Source organism: Myotis daubentonii, chromosome 2, assembly GCF_963259705.1.
Source record: "Myotis daubentonii chromosome 2, mMyoDau2.1, whole genome shotgun sequence".
In the NCBI taxonomy this organism is placed as follows: Eukaryota; Metazoa; Chordata; class Mammalia; order Chiroptera; family Vespertilionidae; genus Myotis; species Myotis daubentonii.
The window spans coordinates 87851949-87868119 of NC_081841.1; positions in this window are offsets into that span (position 1 = coordinate 87851949).

Here is a 16171-nt window from a genome sequence, read left to right on the forward strand (position 1 = left end):
AAGATCAAGGTGCTGGTTAATTTGGTTCCTGGTGAGAACTCTCATCTTGGCTTGTAGACAGTTACCTTTTTGCTTTGCCCTCATGGGGAATAAGGAGAGAGAGAGAGAGAGAGAGAGAGAGAGAGAGAGAGAGAGAGAGAGAGAGCATCTCTAGTGCCTCTTCTTTTTTTAAAATATATTTTTATTGATTTCAGAGAGGAAGGGAGAGGGAGAGAGAGATAGAAACATCAATGATGAGAGAGAATCATTGATCAGCTGCCTACAGCATGCCCCCTACTGGTGATTAAGCCCGCAACTCAGGCATGTGCCCTGAACAGGAATGAAATTACGACCTCCAGTTTCACAGATCAATGCTCAACCACTGAATCACATTGGCCAGGCTCTTGTGCCTCTTCTTAAAATGGTAGTAATTTCATTCATGAAGGCTCTGTCCTCATGATTTAATTATGTCCCAAAGATCCCACTTCCAAATATCTTCACAATGGACATTAGCTATCCATTAGAATTTTGGGAGGACACAAACATTCAGTCCATTGTTTCTTTTACCATATTATAATTATCTCCTGGCTGGTGTCATTTTTCTCCTGCTGATTATCCATACTTTTGTCAAAAACACCTTTCCGAGAAGCTAGCTTATTATATTACTAAAGGCCTGGTGCACAAAATTTGTGCATGGGGGGGTGCCCCTCAGCCCCACCTGTGCCCTCTCTCAATCTGGGATCCCTTGGGTAGGGTCCCTAGGCCTAGCTGGCAATCAGGGCCTATCGGGTTTTCCTTTCCCCAGCTGCCTGCAGCTGGCCCCGCCCCCACCACTGTCACTGCTTGCCATCTGTGTGGCACTGCCTCCCTGCTCCCCTACCACTGGTCACTTCCCTCTGCAGGTGACAAGCATGGGGTACAATTGCTTGGCTGGCCTGAGCCTCCCTCTGTAAGGCGATCCCTGGCCAGCCCCACACACCCGCCACAGCGTCGCTGGCCTGGGCCTCACTCTGTGGGGTGATTGATCATGGGGCCCCCAGATTGATAGCCCAGCAGAGGGAGGCCCTGCCCACCCAGCCAGGGCCTCCTTCTTTGGGGTGATCACAGAGCCCCCCTCTAATCGATTGCCCCACCGGCCAGTAGCCTGGGTCTCCCTCATCATGGGGCAATGGCAGGGCCTCCCCTGACTAATCACATGGCACTCACCTTGGCTGGCCTGGCGCCAGTGCATGTCATAGCGTGGCCGTCCAGAAGGTCATCTGGACAGTCATTCTGCTGTTCCGTTGTTTGGTCAATTTGCATATTATGCTTTTATTATTATTATAGATATTTGGCTTAAATTACTTCAATTGCTTCCCATGGCCTGCAAAATAAACTCCAAACATATACTAGTAACCACTAGGCTTTGCTTGACCTGGACCGAGGTCAAGCAAAGACTATGCAGCCTTCCCATCTTTTATTCTCCTCCATGCACTCTATCTAAGCTATGATTGTATCACAGTTTTGCTGCTGCTGTTTGCTCTGTTCTCAAATGCTCTCATTGTGCTGCCTATTCCCGCTACTTCCCACTCCCACCTCCTACCCCTTGCTTAGAAAATCATTCTTATCATTTAAGACTCAGATCAAGCTGTTTTTGACAATAGAGTTTTGGTGATTTTCATTCCTGAATCCAAACACCCACTCATCCTCCTCTTTGAAGTAGCTATTTGAAAGTGAGGGAACAAAGAATTATAGCCAAATAGGAAAATATGATCATTTTGATTGTTGTGAAAGTACTCACTCTTCTCTAATGCCCATCATTTTTGGTGAGCTGTGATGTAGCATGTGGTTTAGGTCTAGAATAAACGGGGCTTAGTACTCCATTTCTGGAATCCACAATATCTGAAGCATCACAAAGCGAAAGGAAGGAAATGGAAGAGTAGGCTAGGAGCATGGCCTTATTCCTTTTACAACTCAGTAACTGCCTCACTAGAAACCAAGTTCCAGTGATTATTCTGATATTTGACTAATAAGATTAACAGCTCCTTCTTAAACAGGTTGCCAATAGCTAAAGATAAAAGTTTAGGCATAAAGTTTTCTTATCCTTACAGGCAGAAGGAAAAATATGAAGGGCCAAAAATTCCCCTCCCACACAAAAAGTATTTTTTTCCTAGCACCTCAAAGGTACCTAGCTCTAACATTCATAATTGTCCCTACTTGTCACAGTTTGTTCTTAAGTTCTGATCTGTCATCTGTCTGCTATAATTGCAGTTCTATCTTCACACTAGATTGAAAGTTCAATATATGTATTTACTAAGATTGAAGAGTTTTCACTTTTCTGATTTTTATAATTTCAATTTATTGAAATAAGTACTCAAGAAGTATTTGCTTGTTGGGGTCCAGCCCCAGCAGGTCCAGGGGTTCCCAAAGGTGTGGACGGAGTCGGCGAAGAATGAATGACAGCATTCAGTTGATCAGCATAGCCAGGTTCTCTTTTTATTCTCCTGTTACATCTGTATTTATACCATTTGATCCTATAAGCATGCCTCTATAATCACAACATGGTATGTTTTGGGTAACCTTCTACAGTTCCTTGTTTCATTTCCATAGTTTATCTGACCTTAGCCAAAAAATCCCCTCTTCATCTAGTTCTGTTGATTTTAATCCTCTCCATTCTATTCCAAAGGTGTTATCTCCATTCCAAGGTCACTACTCTACTGTTCTGTTAAGCTACAAGGAAGTAACTGAAGGAGATTATCCTAAGTAAAGATTATGTAATTTAAGCATGATTGTTCACAGTTAAGGTGATTAACTACCCGCAAGGCACTTAGTTAAGGGGTTTTACTGATTTATTCCCTTCCTTAGTCCTGTTAATCCCTAGCTCCAGGGAAAAATCCCCACCTGGGGAAACAACCTTTCTCAGAGAGGTGGTTCTGGTTATAACACATAGCGCTAAAAAAGGGGGAGCAAACATATTAAGAACAGTATGCTGTATACACCAGGTACCTTGAAACATATGCTGTGCAGATGTTTCTTCCCTGTAGTGACTGTGTCAAGCAACAAGGATGGACCGGCCTCCAGCATTTGCTGAATTCATAAATTGATTGTCAAGCTTCAGGCAGTACTCTCTGAAAGTACACTCGTGTGTGTGTGTGTGTGTGTGTGTGTGTGTGTGTGTGTTTCCTTTCTCCTTGGCAAGAGTAAAATAATATTAAGACCTACCATATTAAGACCTACCATTCATATATCCTTTGGGGGCTAAGAATAAACATTTTACTTGTTCTTATATGTGTTACAGGACTGTAGAATGTTTGCTCTAAAATTATCTGAAAAGTAGACTACATTAACTACCAAGAAGAAGGCCTAATAATTCATATTCCATAATTTAGGTGTTTTGCAGTCAAAGTTTATTATAGTTAATTTAACAAAGTTTAAAGGATCAAGATTTATGCATTCAGAAGCCCATTATTTTACATTTAAGAGGTGGTCTTTAACAATTTGGAGAGGGGATATTTTATCATAAATGCTAAGTCTGAGATGATGTTGCCACTTTCTTTATATGAATTATGGTTGAGAATCAAGAATTAAGGTTAGAGGGATTTATTACAAGGTTTGAGGCAATACAACTTTCTGAGCTGAGGGAGATAGCAAAGTTGACTGATTTCTCTATATGGGCAAGTATTCAGTCTTTTAAGGCAAGCATGTCTAAGGAGGAGCAGGACTCAACAGGAAGCCTTGCAGGTGAGAAAATATTTGTATATGCAGCTAGGGAGAGGAAAAGGGAATTGAGTTGAGAGTCAGCCTGAATGACTGAGCATATATTTGGGAAGACATTTGAGAGTTGGGATGGAGTGTGGTGGGGGCAGTTTGGCTTATAAGAGAGAGTGCTTGTTGAGTTCTATGTCAAGGAGGTACTGAATTGACAGATTCCACAGTAAGCGCTCACTGGTTTTCTGTTATTTTCTCTTTTTTGCTATAAATATTCTTCTTTTCCATTCTCTACTTATTTAAATCCTGATCATTTCTAAGACCCATTCTAATAAGCTCTACTTCTCCAATACTTTTCCATGATCTCTCTAGCTGGCCGTTTCCATAGTTCTCATACTATGCTGTTCAAGCCTTAAATGACACATGCCACTTTTTGTGCATTCTGCTTGAAGTCATTGCCAGTGGTCGGCAAACTGCGGCTTGCAAGCCACATGTGACTTTTTGGCCCCTTGAGTGTGGCTCTTCCACAAAATACCGACTCCTGCACATGGGAACACAAAGTTTCAATTACACTGTATGTGCGCACCCACACGTGGTATTTTGTGGAAGAGCCACACTCAAGGGGTCAAAGAGCCACATGTGGTTCGCGAGCTGCAGTTTGCCGACCACTGTGACCATGTCTATCCATGAGGTACAAGTCCAACCTAGCTGGGTGGGATTATTCAGTACAAGAGTTTTGTTCTTTGTTCCTGATGCTTGCATTATAATTTGTATTTTGCTAGGTCTTATTTTTGTCTTCTATTAATCCCTCATATTAATTTATGAAAGACGTCTCAAGTTCTTTTTTATAATTGATTTTAGAGAGAGTAAGGGGGGGGAATAGAAACATTGATAAGAGAGAAATATTAATCGGCTGTCTCCTGTAGGGGATTGAGCCCACAATCCAGGCATGTGCCCTGACCAGGAATCAAACTGGTGACCTCTCAGTGCATGGATGCTCACCAACCAGGACTCAAATTCTTTGTGAAATGAAGATGAACAGAAGGTAGAGGATAATAAAATAGCTGGCCTTATTAAATAACCTTATAATAATTACAAATCAATAATGAAAACAGCAAACATTAAAAAAATAGGTTGTGTCAGACAGTGCCTTAAGTGCTTTATTTAATTATTTTATTATTTATTGATTTTTAGAGAGAGAAACATCAGTTTGTTGTTCCACTTACTTATGCATTCATTGGTTGCTTTTTGTATGTGCTCTGACCAGGGATTGAACCTGCAACTTTGGTGTATCAGAGACAATGCTCCAAAATAATTCTTATAAAAGTCCTCTGAGTTCAGGATTATTATCCTATCTTATACATGAGGAAACTGAAACATGCAAAGTTGAATAACTCCTAAGTCATACAGCTGGACAATAAAATATCCTCTTAAGTTAAATCACCCATTATTTAAATCTAGGTAGCTTAACTTAAAAGGGTTTTTCCTTAACACTCTACTGCACATTAGTTTTATATCGCTGCTGTAACAAATTGCCATAAATTTCATAGCTTAAAAACACACAAAAGTGGACTTACAGGAGGCCAAGAGACATATGAAAACATTCTCGGTCACTAATCATCCGAGAGATGCGAGTCAAAATGACAATGAGGTACCATCTCACACTTGTCAGAATGCCTATCCTCAACAAATCAACAAATAACACATTCTTCCCCCATGAAGTTCAGTCCAGTGTTTTAAGGGAGGTTGTGTTCCCTGTATTCCTGAACATACGTAAAGTGACTACCCAGTAAAACACACCGCCTGTTGTATTAATAACATTTATTTCTCTGAGTATGTCTAAAATAAGGTTTTTAATGCTAAGCTTTATGGAAATCAGGCATATGCCTCAATATGTTGCCCTCATTTCTTTAACAAGTTAATGAAAAACTGAACAGAAATTTTCAGTGAACTGCAATTAATTTTTAGCCTTTCATTTTATGTTATACCAGAGACCTGGTGCATGAATTCATGCATGGGTGGGGTCCAGCCAGCCCACCCCATCAGGGTGTGGGGGCCAATCCAGGGCGGGGCTGGTTGAGGGGAAGGGCAGCAAGCAGTTGTCCAGCCAGCCCCACTCCCTGGTCAAACTCCCAGTCGAACTCCCGGTAGAGGGGACAATTTGCATATTAGCCTTTTATTATATGGGATTTGCTTATAGTGCCAACAAAGAGGTAAGGCAAATAATATTTTGCCTGAAGATAATAGGATAACCATGGAAACCTGCATCACATTTCATAGAAAATTCAATTACACAACTGCATATATTCATGCATCAAAAGCAAGACATACAGATCATTGTATAAATCATTCAGGTCCTTAAATATATTTCTGGCTTAGTTATTTACAATATTGGGAAAAAGCTATTGTTTTAAATTACAGAAATTTATTTCCATTGCTTTTGTGAATACCAGGTATACATTTATTTTGTGTTGCAGGTGTTTTGCATAGCTCTATCCTCTTTCCAATCAGACTACATGCTCCTTAAGCATCCAAGAATGGCACTTCCTCATATTCTTCACATTGCCTGATGGTACATACTGTGCTCACAGAAAGTACACTATAATAGTTCGTTGAACGTTAATCCTGATTATTAGATCTCCAGACAACCTCCCAAATCTACATCTCCCAATTTTGCCAATGCAGAACCTTCAAGGCATAGAAATTTAAGCATAAACTAGTGAGTCCAGAAATTCAACTTAAGGTTAGTCCTCATGGAACTGCGATGTTATACAACTGTTGGTTTTTGGATGCAAACTCCCATTGTGCATAGAATTACTGGCTACACTTAAAGGTCCAGAGTAGGGGTGGGCAAACTTTTTGACTCAAGGGCCACAATGGGTTCTTAAACTGGACAGGAGGGCCAGAACAAAAGCATGGATGGAGTGTTTGTGTGAACTAATATAAATTAAAAGTAAACATCATTACATAAAAGGGTACGGTTTTGTTTTTTTTTTTAGTTTTATTCATTTCAAACGGGCCGGATCCGGCCCGCGGGCCGTAGTTTGCCCACGGCTGGTCCAGATCCATAGTTGATAGGAGGCAACCATAAGATAATGGATAGTGTTAGAAGGTAAAACTTGAGGGTTGAGTAAATAAGACTCCCTTGCTATATAACCTGAGAAATATTCCTGTCATGTTTTTACACAGGTTGCTTTTTTGTTGTTTGTTGTTGTTGTTGGTAGAACTAGCCAAAGCAGAAAGGAGAGAATTCGCTGATACCCATTCTCTCCCTCCAAGAATATTTAGCCATCTGCCCAAATTACTTTCTTACTTCTCTCCAGGACAGCATCTCATATTCCTATGAAATCTTCAAAAATGTTACCTCCTTTTAAGCTTAGTGCAACTGTTTGTATCACATATTTAAAAGTTTGATATGTCTGAAGTTCTCTCTTTCTGCCTGACAGAAATAAAGAACTATATTTGTAGGCTCTGCAGAGGCAGTAAACCTCCTTTACTTCTTTGAATTGGGCCAGGAGAACTATCAGTGCTCAGCAGGTAATAAGAGCAAGCCCACGGAGCTCCTCTGGATAAAAATACGGCCTTTGAGCAAGAAATTTCTGTCACTTTTTCCAGCCAAATAATTTTATAGCACTTGATACATTGTCTCTTCCTAGAAATATTTTTGTTTGTTTTAAGATATGCAGAACGGGAAAGGGATAAACACAGTATCAAGATTTATGGTTTACTTTCTTATGAGCAGTGGTTTCTTTTATATTCAGTCAGGAGTTGATGGAAATGCTGTCTAGCTCCTTCAATGAGAAAGACAAAAAGCTGGCCTCTTCAATTGACAATTTTGTAAAAAAAAAAAAAAAAAAAAAAAAAAAAGGTAAAAAATGAACCATATAATTCATAACTTCTGAGTGTGCAAAGTCTTAGTTGTTTCCTAACACTTTCTTCTCTCTTTCTTGGACACATGGCTGTCCTGTAAGACTACTTAACAGCCTCCTACGAAACCATGTATCTGCACGGATGAAATCTCATCAGTGAAAAGTGAATGCCAGTGATATACCAATTAGATAAGTATTTTTGAAATGTATTTTTGTATAAACTGTACATCTGCAGTTCTGAGAACATAATATTGCTAGGTGGTATTGTTTATGAATATGAGGTTGGTTCAGGATGTGGGTTACTGAAAATAGTGCAAAGAAATACATGAAAACATTGTTTTGGGGGGCTCTCATTTGCCATTTATTTGTACACAGTATGAAAGTGGTCAAATAGATCTAAGAAATCTTAAGAGATGGAAAACCAATAGTACTTTAAACAAACTTGGTTTATTTTTCTTTGTGGTGTTATTTGCCACTGTTTATATTTTTCCTGATTATATTACATATTTCTTGAGATAATCCTAAATAGTTCTAAGAGTTGCAATCCCCTCCTTTGTAAACATCAAGTTGCTTATAAAACATTGAACAAATAAACTATGCAAATGCTTAGAAATATTACATGCTTTAAATATTAAAACAGACACATTTGGTGAGAATTAACTTCTTCAAATGCTCTAATACAAAAGCACCAAGGGAAAGTTCTGAGTGAGCAGCCCTGCTTCCTGAAATAAGTTCTTAATTAGAGTTTATTATGTAATTGCAAGTTCAAATTGACAGGCTCGGTGTATTTTTTTTTTTTTTAATGTAGATTTCTTTCCGTGTGTAGGTGCTGTAAAGTATTCTGGGAACTACTTTGCTAAAAATAAGCCATCTGTGTCAATATGGGTGCTCAATATACAATCTAACATCATTTCACCTGTAAGGTTAAAGAAGATAACGTTAGGTGAAATGAAAAGCCTTTTTATGTAATTGACTGACATATCTTACACAATCATATTTATTAAGCTTTTTTGGTTCTTCTTAATGAGTTGCTACCCACCAAAGCATGGATTTTTGGCATAATAAACACAATGGCAGGATGCAGAAGTGAGACTTGGGGTGTGTGTGTGTGGGGGGATACAGGAATCTATACTAATAAAAGGGTAATATGCTAATTAAACCGGGAGACCTTCTGGGAGACCTTCCAGATGTCCTTCCAGAAAAAGCCATGGTGGCGGGGGTGAAGCAGAGGCAGTTAGGGGCAATCAGGCCAGGAGGGGAGGGCAATTGGGGGTGATCAGGACAGCGGGGGAGAGGGGCAGTTGGGGGCAAGATGGCTGGCAGGGGGCATTTGGGAGCGAGAAAGCCAGCCAGGGGGGAGGTGGCGTTGGGGGAGAACAGGCCAGTATGCAGAGTGGTTAGGGGAGATCAGGCAGGCAGGTAGGTGAGCAGTTAGGAGTCAGCAGTCCCGGATTGCAAGAGGGATGTCTGACTGCCGATTTAGGGATCAGGCCTAAACTGGCAGTTGGACATCACCTGAGGGGTCCCAGATTGGAGAGGGTGCAGGCCGGGCTGAGGGACACTCGCCCCCCCCCCCCACCCTGCATGAATTTCATGCACTGGGCCACTAGTTTGATTATAATTGTATCTCCCTCCATCTACATGTTCTCTGCAGGACTCTACCGGCTATGGGTTGCATACCTCTAATAATTTGGTATTTTTGCAGTAGCTTTGGAACATAATGTGTCCCCAATACTCCTAATTACATGCAGATAACATTCTGTGCCACTTCTTACCAATTTTACTAGCCAGGGATTAGATTGTCCATGGGTTTTGCTAATCTTGTCAGATTCCTATCAACCCTCAATGAAATGATTACATTTTGGTCTTGGGGCATGGAGTTCATCTGAGAAACCTATATGTATATCACTGTAGAAAATCTAAAGACAAGCCATTGTGAAATTATGGGCCAAGAAAAAAGAAAATTTTCAAGATGATGCTTAGGAGAGTTTTATCTCCAATCTCAAGAACCAGGGCCAAGAGACCACATTTTCTCTACTCCTTTAAATGAAATGTTGCTGGTAAAAACAAAATAAACAACAACAACAACAATCCAAACAATTAGTGATTAACTTTTTGCAAATAAAATTATAAAATATATTTTTGTGCTCTTGTTTCCCATAGTAAAAGTCTTGATAGAGGTCTTTATGTTGGAATGTACCATAATATTACAGTAAGATATTCAAGAATTTCCACATTTTTATATAGTCTTCACTAATTTGTATTACCTGGGGACACACAAAAAAGTGATAGAATATTTTTTTAATTGCAGATTATTTAGGATGTCTCTGTCATGAACTAAATTCCTTTGCCTATATATGAGGGTTTGATAGTCTGCATGAAAAGTTGAGAACCTCTGCTCTGGCTTATATTCTTTCAATGAGTCATCATAAGAATAAGAAAGCAGATGTCAAAGGAAAGGGGCAGAGATGTCATAATAATACAAATGTGTGACTTGACTGAGTTTTTAAAAGGAGTCATTACAGTCTCTAGAGGAAACCATATATTCACGTCTTTTCTTTCTGTTATATAGTATATGACGAGCATTAATCAGAGAGCGTGTTACAAGGGCAGTAAAACTATATATTGTTTTATGGGAGAGTTTTACCAAGATGATAATAAGGCCTTAGATCCCCTTGCCCCCCACAGTGGCTCATGTCTACGAGAGGGCTGAATGGAGAGTAGTATGCTCCGTCATGAACTATGCAACCGCTTCTTCTCTGTTAAGATAAAGAGCACACTCAGAGAATCAAATTCAAAACCATGCTCTAATCAATTGATATCGCTTAGAGACACACAACAGGACAATTGTGTGAATTTAAGATACAACATGTGTGCTGGGAAAATGCACAGAGCTGAAAATATGATGTATCTTCTTCAGTTCTCCTTCTTGTCTTTGTGCATCTTTTCTGCTCTATGTAGGTCAAAATAAAGCCACTCATGAGAACAATATGCTGTAAGAAACCTTTTCCATCTCCCCCATTCCCAAAGCTTCTCTGACTTCTTACCCTAACAAGGCAGGCTGGAAGCAAAACACCTTAGCTGAGGAATATTTTCTTCTCTAATTGGGAAACAGGCTTCAACTGTGTTTTTTGTTTTGTTCTGGTGGCTCCATGGTTTAGCTGGATATTTCAGGCATACTGTAGCTTGGTCAGTACCATGGTCATCTGGGGCGCTGGTCCTGACACCAGCTCCCCACCCCATGACTTCAAGAAGTTGTATTGATCATGATGATGACATTGATTGTAAGAGTAAGAGCAATCATATATGGAGCATTGTACTAACTAAAACCAATTACCTTCTCTCTATTGTGGAGGAGGAAAATGAACCTTAGAGACATTATGCAAGTTGTCCATTATCACAGAATGAAATAAGTGGTTGAGCCACCTAGAGATTCTGAACTTGTTTTTCTCTCCTGTTTCAATTGTGACCTCAATTTAACCTCAAGAAAATCTCTCTTTTTTGCCCCACAGGGGCTTCCTTTTTGTATTAGTTTTCTAAGAACGCCACAAGCTGAGTGGCTTAAAACAACAACACTTTAAACTTTATTCTTTCACGATTGTGGAGGCTGGAAGGATGCAGGCAAGGTTTTGGCCAGGTTGGTTTCTTCAGGAATCTCTAAGGGAGAATCTGTTCCATGACATCTCCTAGCTTCTCCTGATGGCTCTTGGCAAATCTTGGCGTCCCTTGGTTTGCAGCTGTGTTACTGCAATCTCTGTCTCCTTTTACATATGGTGTTCTTCCTGTGTGTACCTTTGTCCCTGTGTCTTCACATGACCTTCTTAAAAGGACACCATCATTGGATTTAAGGCCCATCCTAATCCAGTATGACCTCATCTTAACTTGATTATTGCAAAGATCTTATTATCAAATTAGGTTACATTCACAGGTCCCAGGGGTCAGGACTTCAATATACCAACATATTTTTCTGGGGGACACAGTTCAACACAACACTTTTATTCCCTGCTGATCTTTAAATGACTCACTGGTAATTTTCCAGAAATTCAGCTGTAGGAAAACAAGTGTCTGTAGGCAACCTCTGCTATCAGCCTGCTTGTATAGGGGTCTGGTTACTCTCTTAAAATGTGCAGAAAAGCAAAACACAAATCAATATCTCAAAGAGTTATTCTGCCACTCTGATGGGATTGCATTTTGAGTGACTGCTTTGTACCACCTTAACTGCAGCTCAGAGAAATGGTGCCTCCCTCTCAAGACATACATCACAGACAACATAAAAACTCATGTCAGATGCTTCTTTTTCTGCCTGTTGACAGAACCGAGTTTATGAGTGTGCCACGTTTCTTTGGAGAATGGGTGCTATTTAAACTCCCCATGTACAAATATGCTCACACATGATGGATAAGGGGCAGGGTGGAATTTCTTGGAATCAGGTTTTCTAACAGTTCAGAGCAGAGAGGGCTACAAGTGAAGAATTAAAGGGAGCAAATCGGGGAAAGAAAATAAGAATGCTAAGGTTATCAACCGAAATAAAGAAGCAGATAAACGTCACGCCTGATTGCTACCTATGCAGTAAAACGTGGCCACCAATTAGGGAATCCAAGCAAGCAGTCTCTTTGGGGTCCAGATGGTCAGAGTTAAGGCTATTATGTGTACTGAAACACCATCTGCATTTCTGAGAACACTGATACCATATTCCAATAACCAAGGGAAACCCGTGTGGATCTCTGCTTGTTCCAATTGCTGCTGTACCTGAATCATATTCACAGCCTCTCCATCTGCACCACATTCCTGCCGCCTGCCATGCACCATTTGACAATCTGCAGCACTGTGCTCTTTCTGTGACCCCATCTTTCCCACTGCATCATTTAGTTCCAATATGTTCAGCCACAGAAGCTTTCCAAATTATTCACTTAGTGTCCAAGGGCAAAGCTACCTACCACCCACGAGGGAATGAGTCATCATATCATGAAGGCTATGAGAAAAAAAACACACACAAAAAACATTTGTCAACAGATTCTGTGCATTGTAGAGGATGAGTTCAAATGCAGGACACCACGCGGATTTAGTGGTGCATAACAGATTAGTAAATTTTTGACAGGAAATGTCAGGCCCCTTCAGAATCTTAAAAATTGAGGAAATGGAAAGTTAAATGTTTGTTGTCAAATAGCCACTTTGAGGTCACCATTTAATAAGCAAGGCCCTTTCCTCTGCCAATATGACTCCAAGAAAAATTAGGAAGAGAGCAAGGTTCTCAGGTCATTGGGCATATTCTGGTTTTTTCCTAACACCTAATTTTGTGCAAATGCACAAAAGAGAGTTTGCTCCTCTCTTTTGCTTGGAACAAGAGTTGGGTAAAATACAGTTAAATATAAGCTATCTCTGTTCTCAAGGTGCTGTCTTGGAAAGAAAGAGGTTTTTGTGTCTCCATTAATTTGCTTAATTTGTTAAATGGCTACGTACTCTAAACTCTTTATATATGTAATTTTAATCTAGCCAAACCTTAGTGCATTTGTTAAGTGCAATCATTGAGGCCCAGAGGCTTAGTAATTTCATCTGTAACCACGTTTGCCAGACAAGAGGATGTGCTCCTTTCACCAGGTGGTACTACCTCTTAGGAAAGTGTTTTAAACTCAGAGGAACTTGGTATATTTCAGACTTCTATGCTTTTGTTCTCTTAATACTATGTTTTGAATTAGACAATTTTATATAGTTATTATATTAGACAATTTTTACAGCAACAAAGTGACATAACAAAAAATCCCTAAATCTCAGTGGCTTATCATAACAACTTTTTTCCTTGTTTCTATATGCCTGTGGGTCAGGTGAAGTTTGGTCTTGGTTGAGCTTGATGGGTTTAACTGGATTCATTTGCAGGTCAGGGTTGGGTTTATTCCACATATCTGATTGCAGAACAAATAAATACTCTGAGCATGCTTCTCTCATTACAATGTCAGGAACACAAGAAGCCAAGTCAAATTACACAACAGTATTTAATAAAGTCTTTGCTCATGTCACATTCGCTACTATTCTACTGGTAAAAGCAAGTCACATGGCCAAGCTCAACAGCAACAGGGAGAGAAAATACACTCTGCCTACTTTAGAGAGAGGTATGCCTATGTATCTTGGGGAAGGGCATGAATGTTTATTTCTTTAATCAAGAGGGAGAGAAGATAGAATCTGTCATCAGCATCTCTCAGTTATCCATAAAAGTTACAAGTTTTCCAAATATGTTCAGTAGAACCACTGGGAAATCTATGTAGGTGGATTTTCATTTCTGCTTCGACCAGAGAAGTTTTGCTGTTATTAATTTTATATATTGGGCTTCTGTATGAATTTACTTTGAATAAAGAAAACTAAAATAATGCTTAGAAACAACTAGCTTAGGTGATTATAGCTAACAAAAATTCATGTATATAATTTTGGGTGATTCTACTTTATAATGAATTTACCATCTTTTTCTGCTTTAAGTGGACGAGGTTAACCTGTATTTCATAAAGAGATTTAATATGGTAGAATAGTTAAAAATCTGGTTTTGGCACTGTCTAGCGGTGTGACCTTGAACAAGTAACTTAACTTATTTCTATGCTTTTATTTTCAACAGGAATGTGGAAATAATAAAAATGCCTCAATAATAGGGTTATTGTGAATAATAAGAGAATGAAGATTTACAAAGTAATTAGGACGATACCTGATATAGAGGAAAATACATGATTAGTAATGCCTACAGGAGATTCACCATTAAGTACAATGATAGGGAAAAGCAGATCAGATTTGATGATAATAAAATTATCATCAAATTTTATTTATGCACAAAATAAAGTGCATTACATATATGAAAGTTAAGGTAGAAAATATTAAAATGTAGGCCTATTGCTCACCATTGTACCTAAAAACCTGCATGTTACCAATACCTTTGCCTCAACCTGGGTGCTCTTCCCCATCCTATCTCCCTGCTTTTCACATACCTCCCAGCTGTAATGTAGTATGGTGGGTAAGAAAGCAGTTTCTGAGCTAGACTGTAGGAAATAGGTTTCTGTAATTCATCTTCAGCATAGTCAACTTTTAGTGAAGAAAACTAACAGCATGTTGCCAGTTGGTTACTGAATTTTCCCAGGGAAAACCGGATGTAGGCAGGAGGGGAAAGGTTGTAAGAAGAACTATGTACATGACCAGCAAAACATTTTCCAGGAAGACCACCCACCACAACTAGCTAAGGGGAGGTGGAGACAACTAGAAAAGGTCTCAGCCCATTTTTTAAATAACCCAATAGGAGACAGTAAGACCTGGATGATATGGGGGTGGAGAGGCTGTTAACCCCATAGTACCCAGCCAGTGAGGAACCAGGGGAGGCCTCTCATGCACTAGGGGTGAATAGCCTGTCATCACTGCTCAGAGTGTGCCTGTTCAACCAGACACCCGATCTTGCAAGGTCTCGTTTTTGTCATACTTTGTGTTTCTGATTCCAGTATTTGAATTCGGACAGGTGAGCATTTCTCACATAGACCAAGTGCATTGGGCAAGTTATTTAATCCCTTTTTGCCTGTTTCAAAATTATTCTGGGGATAATTATAATATATACCTCATGTAAAAATGGTATTGTTAATACATTTTAAGCCCACAAAAAGAGGTCTTGCAAATGGTGAGCACTGTGCAAATCTTAATTACTATTATCAATAGTATTATTAGTCATACACACATCACTAAATTGTCTTTGCTTGGTTTTGAGCTTTATGAGAATGGAATTATAATGTTTATGTCCTCTTTTGTAGCTGACTTTTTAACTTAACATTATACATCTAAGTGTCACCTACACATTGTTCATAATTTTTGTATTGGGTGAATATTCTATTATTATTCATTTTCTTATTGATAAATATTTGTGTTGCTCCCATTTACATATTCCTTTCTATTATCAATGATGCTTTTATGGCCATTCTTGTACACATCTATTGGTGCACACATGTAAGAATTTTCCCAAATTGATGTCTTGAATAAACTTTCTGAATTGTGAGGACTTTAAGATGTTCAATTATGTCAGACTAGGGGCCCAGTGCACGAATTTGTGCACCCTGAAAGGAACTGTGGGCCATGAGGCTGTGGTGGGCACAGGGGTGGGTCTCTGGCCATTTTCCGTACCCCCACCAGCCCCTCCTGCCAGGCCACTGATCCCCTGTCTACCGGCAACTCCACTCCCGCCACCACTGCTCCCACTCACTGATGGTACCAGCCCTGCTCACAACTGCTGACAGTGTGGAGCAATTGGGGCCGGCACCAGCAGCAGGTGTGAGTGGAGCCAGTGCTGTCAGCTGGTGTGAGTGGCGACTGCTGCCCCGATTGCCCCTCAGGAGCAGGGGGAGGTGATCAGGACCAGCGCCAGGAGTTGGGAGTAGGTGTGAGCAGCAACTCCAGCGCCAGCTGCGGGTGTGAGTGGGGCCAGTGCTGGCAGTGGATGTGAGTGCCCAGTGGGACCACGGCACATGGGAGCAAAGAATTTTCAGTAACTACCAAAGGCTCTCCTCGATGACAGCAACCAGCACCCAGCCTTGGTCTAGCACCCCCGTTCACCTTCTCCACCGTTCCGCCACAGCCGATGCCTGCTATGTTCCACGCTCTGCCACCTGCTGCTGATATCCGCC